Source organism: Salminus brasiliensis, chromosome 23, assembly GCF_030463535.1.
Source record: "Salminus brasiliensis chromosome 23, fSalBra1.hap2, whole genome shotgun sequence".
Classification (NCBI taxonomy): Eukaryota; Metazoa; Chordata; class Actinopteri; order Characiformes; family Bryconidae; genus Salminus; species Salminus brasiliensis.
In genome coordinates this window covers 23055419-23064526 of record NC_132900.1, presented here as the reverse complement: position 1 = coordinate 23064526, position 9108 = coordinate 23055419, and positions in this window count along the sequence as shown.

Below are 9108 nucleotides of genomic sequence, written 5' to 3'. Positions count from 1 at the left end.
AAAGTTTCAAAGTAAGCACTGCATGGATAAAATTAAGTGGTTTTTGAACTGTGCTGTGTGAAAAAAGGGTTTTATATTGACTGAAGCTCCAAAAAAGATCCTTTATTAACTGCAGAGTTGAAACAAATTGTCAGGCTCATAATAAAATATAAAAGTAGTTCAGTTTCGTTGTTGAAAACTAACTTCAGCAATCTGAGAGTCATTTCTGGAAGAAAGTAAGGTTCACCTGTTACTATACTCCTATGTGCTTTTTCACGCTAACTAGAACGATCTGGTCAACTGTGCCGTGCTTAGAAAGGGATTCTCACTGTGAGGAGTGACAGCAAAACATTACTTGCTGAATTGCAAGCTCAAATTGACCCATTATGTCTGGGCTTCATTAAAACATAATATCATACCACTGTCCGTGTTTAGAACACTGTCTAAATGCAGGAAAGTTACTTCATAGAATAAGTAGGGCTCTTGCAACTCATTTCTGCTCAATTAAGTTGAAAGTTTCAAAGTAATCACTGCAGGGATATATTTAAGTGGTTTTTGAACTGTGCTGTGTGATAAAAGGGTTTTATATTGACTGAAGCTCCAAAAAAGATCCTTTATTAACTGTACAGTTGAAACAAACAAATCGTCAGGCTCATAATAAAATATGAAAGTAGTTCAGTTTCGTTGTTGAAAACTAACTTCAGCAATCTAAGTGTCATTTCTGATAGTAAGTGAGGTTCACCTCTTACAATACGCGTATGTGCTTTTTAACGTTAACGAGAACGATCTGGTCATCTGTGCCGTGCTTAGAAATGGATTTTCACTGTGAGAATTGACAGCTAAATATCACTAACTGAATTGCAAGCTCAAATTGACCCATTATGTCTGGGCTTCATTAAAACATGATATTATACCACTGTCTGTGTTTAGAACACTGTCTAAATGCAGGAAAGTTACTTCATAGAAAAGTAGGGCTCTTGCAACTCATTTCTGCTTAATTAAGTTGAAAGTTTCAAAGTAATCACTGCAGGGATATATTTAAGTGGTTTTTGAACTGTGCTGTGTGATAAAAGGGTTTTATATTGACTGAAGCTCCAAAAAAGATCCTTTATTAACTGTACTTTTGAAACAAACAAATCGTCAGGCTCATAATAAAACACGAAAGTAGTTCAGTTTCGTTGTTGAAAACTCACTTCAGAAATCTAAGAGTAATTTCTGGAAGTAAGTGCGGTTCACCTCTTACAATACTCGTATGTGCTTTTTAACGCTAAATAGAACGATCTGGTCATCTGTGCCGTGCTTAGAAACGGATTCTCACTGTGAGGAGTGAAAGCAAAACATTACTTGCTGAATTGAAAGCTCAAATTGTCCCATTATGTCTGGGCTTCATTAAAACATGATATTATACCACTGTCTGTGTTTAGAACACTGTCTAAATACAGGAAAGTTATTTCATAGAATAAGTAGGGCTCTTGCAACTCATTTCTGCTCAATTAAGTTGAAAGTTTCAAAGTAAGCACTGCAGGGATATATTTAAGTGGTTTTTGAACTGTGCTGTGTGATAAAAGGGTTTTATATTGACTGAAGCTCCAAAAAAGATCCTTTATTAACTGTACAGTTGAAACAAACAAATCGTCAGGCTCATAATAAAACACGAAAGTAGTTCAGTTTCGTTGTTGAAAACTCACTTCAGCAATCTAAGAGTAATTTCTGGAAGTAAGTGTGGTTCACCTCTTACAATACTCGTATGTGCTTTTTAACGCTAAATAGAACGATCTGGTCATCTGTGCCGTGCTTAGAAACGGATTCTCACTGTGAGGAGTGAAAGCAAAACATTACTTGCTGAATTGAAAGCTCAAATTGTCCCATTATGTCTGGGCTTCATTAAAACATGATATTATACCACTGTCTGTGTTTAGAACACTGTCTAAATACAGGAAAGTTATTTCATAGAATAAGTAGGGCTCTTGCAACTCATTTCTGCTCAATTAAGTTGAAAGTTTCAAAGTAAGCACGGCATGGATAAAATTAAGTGGTTTTTGAACTGTGCTGTGTGATAAAAGGGTTTTATATTGACTGAAGCTCCAAAAAAGATCCTTTTTTAACTGCAGAGTTGAAACAAATTGTCAGGCTCATAATAAAATATAAAAGTAGTTCAGTTTCGTTGTTGAAAACTAACTTCAGCAATCTGAGAGTCATTTCTGGAAGAAAGTAAGGTTCACCTGTTACTATACTCCTATGTGCTTTTTCACGCTAACTAGAACGATCTGGTCAACTGTGCCGTGCTTAGAAAGGGATTCTCACTGTGAGGAGTGACAGCAAAACATTACTTGCTGAATTGCAAGCTCAAATTGACCCATTATGTCTGGGCTTCATTAAAACATAATATCATACCACTGTCCGTGTTTAGAACACTGTCTAAATGCAGGAAAGTTACTTCATAGAATAAGTAGGGCTCTTGCAACTTATTTCTGCTCAATTAAGTTGAAAGTTTCAAAGTAATCACTGCAGGGATATATGTAAGTGGTTTTTGAACTGTGCTGTGTGATAAAAGGGTTTTATATTGACTGAAGCTCCAAAAAAGATCCTTTATTAACTGTACAGTTGAAACAAACAAATCGTCAGGCTCATAATAAAATATGAAAGTAGTTCAGTTTCGTTGTTGAAAACTAACTTCAGCAATCTAAGTGTCATTTCTGATAGTAAGTGAGGTTCACCTCTTACAATACGCGTATGTGCTTTTTAACGTTAACGAGAACGATCTGGTCATCTGTGCCGTGCTTAGAAATGGATTTTCACTGTGAGAATTGACAGCTAAATATCACTTGCTGAACTGCAAGCTCAAATTGACCCATTATGTCTGGGCTTCATTAAAACATGATATTATACCTCTGTCTGTGTTTAGAACACTGTCTAAATGCAGGAAAGTTACTTCATAGAATAAGTAGGGCTCTTGCAACTCATTTCTGCTTAATTAATTTGAAAGTTTCAAAGTAATCACTGCATGGATATATTTAAGTGGTTTTTGAACTGTGCTGTGTGATAAAAGGGTTTTATATTGACTGAAGCTCCAAAAAAGATCCTTTATTAACTGTACAGTTGAAACAAACAAATCGTCAGGCTCATAATAAAACACGAAAGTAGTTCAGTTTCGTTGTTGAAAACTCACTTCAGCAATCTAAGAGTAATTTCTGGAAGTAAGTGCGGTTCACCTCTTACAATACTCGTATGTGCTTTTTAACGCTAAATAGAACGATCTGGTCATCTGTGCCGTGCTTAGAAACGGATTCTCACTGTGAGGAGTGAAAGCAAAACATTACTTGCTGAATTGCAAGCTCAAATTGTCCCATTATGTCTGGGCTTCATTAAAACATGATATTATACCACTGTCTGTGTTTAGAACACTGTCTAAATACAGGAAAGTTATTTCATAGAATAAGTAGCGCTCTTGCAACTCATTTCTGCTCAATTAAGTTGAAAGTTTCAAAGTAAGCACTGCAGGGATATATTTAAGTGGTTTTTTGAACTGTGCTGCGTGAAAAAAGGGTTTTAAATTGACTGAAGCTTCAAAATACTTCTTTTATTAACTACACAGTTGAAACAAACTAATTGTCAGGCTCATAATAAAAAATGATAGTAGTTCAGTTTCCTTGTTGAAAAAATCGTTTCAGCAAACTAAGAGTCATTTCTGGAAGAAATTGAGGTTCACCTCTTACAATACTCGTATGTTTTTTTTTAACGCTAAATAGAACGATCTGGTCATCTGTGCCGTGCTTAGAAATGGATTCTCACTGTGAGGAGTGACAGCAAAACATTACTTGCTGAATTGCAAGCTCAAATTGACCCATTATGTCTGGGCTTCATTAGAACATGATATTATACCACTGTCTGTGTTTAGAACACTGTCTAAAGGCAGGAAAGTTATTTCATAGAATAAGTAGGGCTCTTGCAACTCATTTCTGCTCAATTAAGTTGAAAGTTTCAAAGTAAGCACTGCATGGATATATTTAAGTGGTTTTTGAACTGTGCTGTGTGAAAAAAAGGGTTTTATATTGACCGAAGCTCCAAAAAAGATCCTTTATTAACTGCAGAGATGAAACAAATTGTCAGGCTCATAATAAAATATGAAAGTAGTTCAGTTTCGTTGTTGAAAACTAACTTCAGCAATCTGAGAGTCATTTCTGGAAGAAAGTTAGGTTCACCTCTTACTATACTCCTATGTGCTTTTTCACGCTAACTAGAACGATCTGGTCAACTGTGCCGTGCTTAGAAACGGATTTTCACTGTGAGGAGTGAGAGCAAAACATTACTTGCTGAATTGCAAGCTCAAATTGACCCATTATGTCTGGGCTTCATTAAAACATAATATCATACCACTGTCCGTGTTTAGAACACTGTCTAAATGCAGGAAAGTTACTAAAAAGATCCTTTATTAACTGCAGAGTTGAAACAAATTAAGAGTAATCTAAGAGTCATTTCTGGAAGTAAGTGCGGTTCACCTCTTACAATACTCGTATGTGCTTTTTAACGCTAAATAGAACGATCTGGTCATCTGTGCCGTGCTTAGAAACGGATTTTCACTGTGAGGAGTGACAGCAAAACATTACTTGCTGAATTGCAATCTCAAATTGACCCATTATGTCTGGGCTTCATTAAAACATGATATTATACCACTGTCTGTGTTTAGAACAATGTCTAAATGCAGGAAAGTTATTTCATAGAATAAGTAGGGCTCTTGCAACTCAAAAACCACTTGCTGAATTGCAAGCTCAAATTGACCCATTATGTCTGGGCTTCATTAAAACATGATATTATACCACTGTCCGTGTTTAGAACACTGTCTAAATGCAGGAAAGTTATTTCATAGAATAAGTAGGGCTCTTGCAACTCATTTCTGCTTAATTAAGTTGAAAGTTTCAAAGTAAGCACTGCATGGATAAAATTAAGTGGTTTTTGAACTGTGCTGTGTGATAAAAGGGTTTTATATTGACTGAAGCTCCAAAAAAGATCCTTTATTAACTGCAGAGTTGAAACAAATTGTCAGGCTCATAATAAAATATGAAAGTAGTTCAGTTTCGTTGTTGAAAACTAACTTCAGCAATCTAAGAGTCATTTCTGATAGTAAGTGAGGTTCACCTCTTACAATACGCGTATGTGCTTTTTAACGTTAACTAGAACGATCTGGTCATCTGTGCCGGGCTTAGAAACGGATTTTCACTGTGAGAATTGACAGCTAAATATCACTTGCTGAATTGCAAGCTCAAATTGACCCATTATGTCTGGGCTTCATTAAAACATGATATTATACTACTGTCCGTGTTTAGAACACTGTCTAAATGCAGGAAAGTTATTTCATAGAATAAGTAGGGCTCTTGCAACTCATTTCTGCTCAATTAAGTTGAAAGTTTCAAAGTAATCACTGCATGGATATATTTAAGTGTTTTTTGCACTGTACTGTGTGAAAAAAGGATTTTTTATTGACTGAAGCTCCAAAAAAGATCCTTTATTAACTGTACAGTTGAAACAAACAAATCGTCAGGCTCATAATAAAACACGAAAGTAGTTCAGTTTCGTTGTTGAAAACTCACTTCAGCAATCTAAGAGTAATTTCTGGAAGTAAGTGCGGTTCACCTCTTACAATACTCGTATGTGCTTTTTAACGCTAAATAGAACGATCTGGTCATCTGTGCCGTGCTTAGAAACGGATTCTCACTGTGAGGAGTGACAGCAAAACATTACTTGCTGAATTGCGAGCTCAAATTGACCCATTATGTCTGGGCTTCATTAGAACATGATATTATACCACTGTCTAAAGGCAGGAAAAGTTATTTCATAGAATAAGTAGGGCTCTTGCAACTCATTTCTGCTCAATTAAGTTGAAAATTTCAAAGTAATCACTGCATGGATATATTTAAGTGTTTTTTGCACTGTACTGTGTGAAAAAAGTGTTTTTTATTGACTGAAGCTCCAAAAAAGATCCTTTTTTAACTGCAGAGTTGAAACAAACAAATTGTCAGGCTCATAATAAAATATGAAAGTAGTTCAGTTTCGTTGTTGAAAACTAACTTCAGCAATCTAAGAGTCATTTCTGATAGTAAGTGAGGTTCACCTCTTACAATACGCGTATGTGCTTTTTAACGTTAACTAGAACGATCTGGTCATCTGTGCCGTGCTTAGAAATGGATTTTCACTGTGAGAATTGACAGCTAAATATCACTTGCTGAATTGCAAGCTCAAATTGACCCATTATGTCTGGGCTTCATTAAAACATGATATTATACCACTGTCCGTGTTTAGAACACTGTCTAAATGCAGGAAAGTTATTTCATAGAATAAGTAGGGCTCTTGCAACTCATTTCTGCTCAATTAAGTTGAAAGTTTCAAAGTAAGCACTGCATGGATATATTTAAGTGTTTTTTGAACAGTGCTGTGTGAAAAAAAGGGTTTTATATTGACAGAAGCTCCAAAAAAGATCCTTTAATAAAAGCAGAGTTGAAATAAATTGTCATGCTTATAATAAAATATGAAAGTAGTTCAGTTTTGTTGTTGAAAACTTACTTCAGCAATCTAAGAGTCATTTCTGGAAGAAAGTAAGGTTCACCTCTTACTATACTCCTATGTGCTTTTTCATGCTAACTAGAACGATCTGGTCAACTGTGCCGTGCTAAGAAACGGATTTTCACTGTGAGGAGTGAGAGCAAAACATTACTTGCTGAATTGCAAGCTCAAATTGACCCATTATGTCTGGGCTTCATTAAAACATAATATCATTCCACTGTCCGTGTTTAGAACACTGTCTAAATGCAGAAAAGTTACTAAAAAGATCCTTTATTAACTGCAGAGTTGAAACAAATTAAGAGTAATCTAAGAGTAATTTCTGGAAGTAAGTGCGGTTCACCTCTTACAATACTCGTATGTGCTTTTTAACGCTAAATAGAACGATCTGGTCATATGTGCCGTGTTTAGAAACGGATTCTCACTGTGAGGAGTGACAGCAAAACATTACTTGCTGAATTGCAAGCTCAAATTGTCCCATTGTGTCTGGGCTTCATTAAAACATGATATTATACCACTGTCTGTGCTTAGAACACTGTCTAAATACAGGAAAGTTATTTCACAGAATAAGTAGGGCTCTTGCAACTCATTTCTGCTCAATTAAGGTGAAAGTTTCAAAGTAAGCACTACATGGATATATTTAAGTGGTTTTTGAACTGTGCTGTGTGAAAAAAGGGTTTTATATTGACTGAAGCTCCAAAAAAGATCCTTTATTAACTGCAGAGTTGAAACAAATTGTCAGGCTCATAATAAAATATGAAAGTAGTTCAGTTTCGTTGTTGAAAACTAACTTCAGCAATCTAAGAGTCATTTCCGGAAGAAAGTAAGGTTCACCTCTTACTATACTCCTATGTGCTTTTTCACGCTAACTAGAACGATCTGGTCAACTGTGCCGTGCTTAGAAAGGGATTTTCACTGTGAGGAGTGAGAGCAAAACATTACTTGCTGAATTGCAAGCTCAAATTGACCCATTATGTCTGGGCTTCATTAAAACATAATATCATACCACTGTCCGTGTTTAGAACACTGTCTAAATGCAGGAAAGTTACTTCATAGAATAAGTAGGGCTCTTGCAACTCATTTCTGCTCAATTAAGTTGAAAGATTCAAAGTAATCACTGCAGGGATATATTTAAGTGGTTTTTGAACTGTGCTGTGTGATAAAAGGGTTTTATATTGACTGAAGCTCCAAAAAAGATCCTTTATTAACTGTACAGTTGAAACAAACAAATCGTCAGGCTCATAATAAAACACGAAAGTAGTTCAGTTTCGTTGTTTAAAACTCACTTCAGCAATCTAAGAGTAATTTCTGGAAGTAAGTGCGGTTCACCTCTTACAATACTCGTATGTGCTTTTTAACGCTAAATAGAACGATCTGGTCATCTGTGCCGTGCTTAGAAACGGATTCTCACTGTGAGGAGTGAAAGTAAAACATTACTTGCTGAATTGCAAGCTCAAATTGTCCCATTATGTCTGGGCTTCATTAAAACATGATATTATACCACTGTCTGTGTTTAGAACACTGTCTAAATACAGGAAAGTTATTTCATAGAATAAGTAGGGCTCTTGCAACTCATTTCTGCTCAATTAAGTTGAAAGTTTCAAAGTAAGCACTGCAGGGATATATTTAAGTGTTTTTTTGAACTGTGCTGCGTGAAAAAAGGGTTTTAAATTGACTGAAGCTTCAAAATACTTCTTTTATTAACTACACAGTTGAAACAAACTAATCGTCAGGCTCATAATAAAAAATGATAGTAGTTCAGTTTCCTTGTTGAAAAAATCGTTTCAGCAAACTAAGAGTCATTTCTGGAAGAAATTGAGGTTCACCTCTTACAATACTCGTATGTGCTTTTTAACGCTAAATAGAACGATCTGGTCATCTGTGTCGTGCTTAGAAACGGATTCTCACTGTGAGGAGTGACAGCAAAACATTACTTGCTGAATTGCAAGCTCAAATTGACCCATTAAGTCTGGGCTTCATTAGAACATGATATTATACCACTGTCTGTGTTTAGAACACTGTCTAAAGGCAGGAAAGTTATTTCATAGAATAAGTAGGGCTCTTGCAACTCATTTCTGCTCAATTAAGTTGAAAGTTTCAAAGTAATCACTGCATGTATATATTTAAGTGTTTTTTGCACTGTACTGTGTGAAAAAAGGGTTTTTTATTGACTGAAGCTCCAAAAAAGATCCTTTATTAACTGCAGAGTTGAAACAAACAAATTGTCAGGCTCATAATAAAATATGAAAGTAGTTCAGTTTCGTTGTTGAAAACTAACTTCAGCAATCTAAGAGTCATTTCTGATAGTAAGTGAGGTTCACCTCTTACAATACGCGTATGTGCTTTTTAACGTTAACTAGAACGATCTGGTCATCTGTGCCGTGCTTAGAAACGGATTTTCACTGTGAGAATTGACAGCTAAACATCACTTGCTGAATTGCAAGCTCAAATTGACCCATTATGTCTGGGCTTCATTAAAACATGATATTATACTACTGTCCGTGTTTAGAACACTGTCTAAATGCAGGAAAGTTATTTCATAGAATAAGTAGGGCTCTTGCAACTCATTTCTGC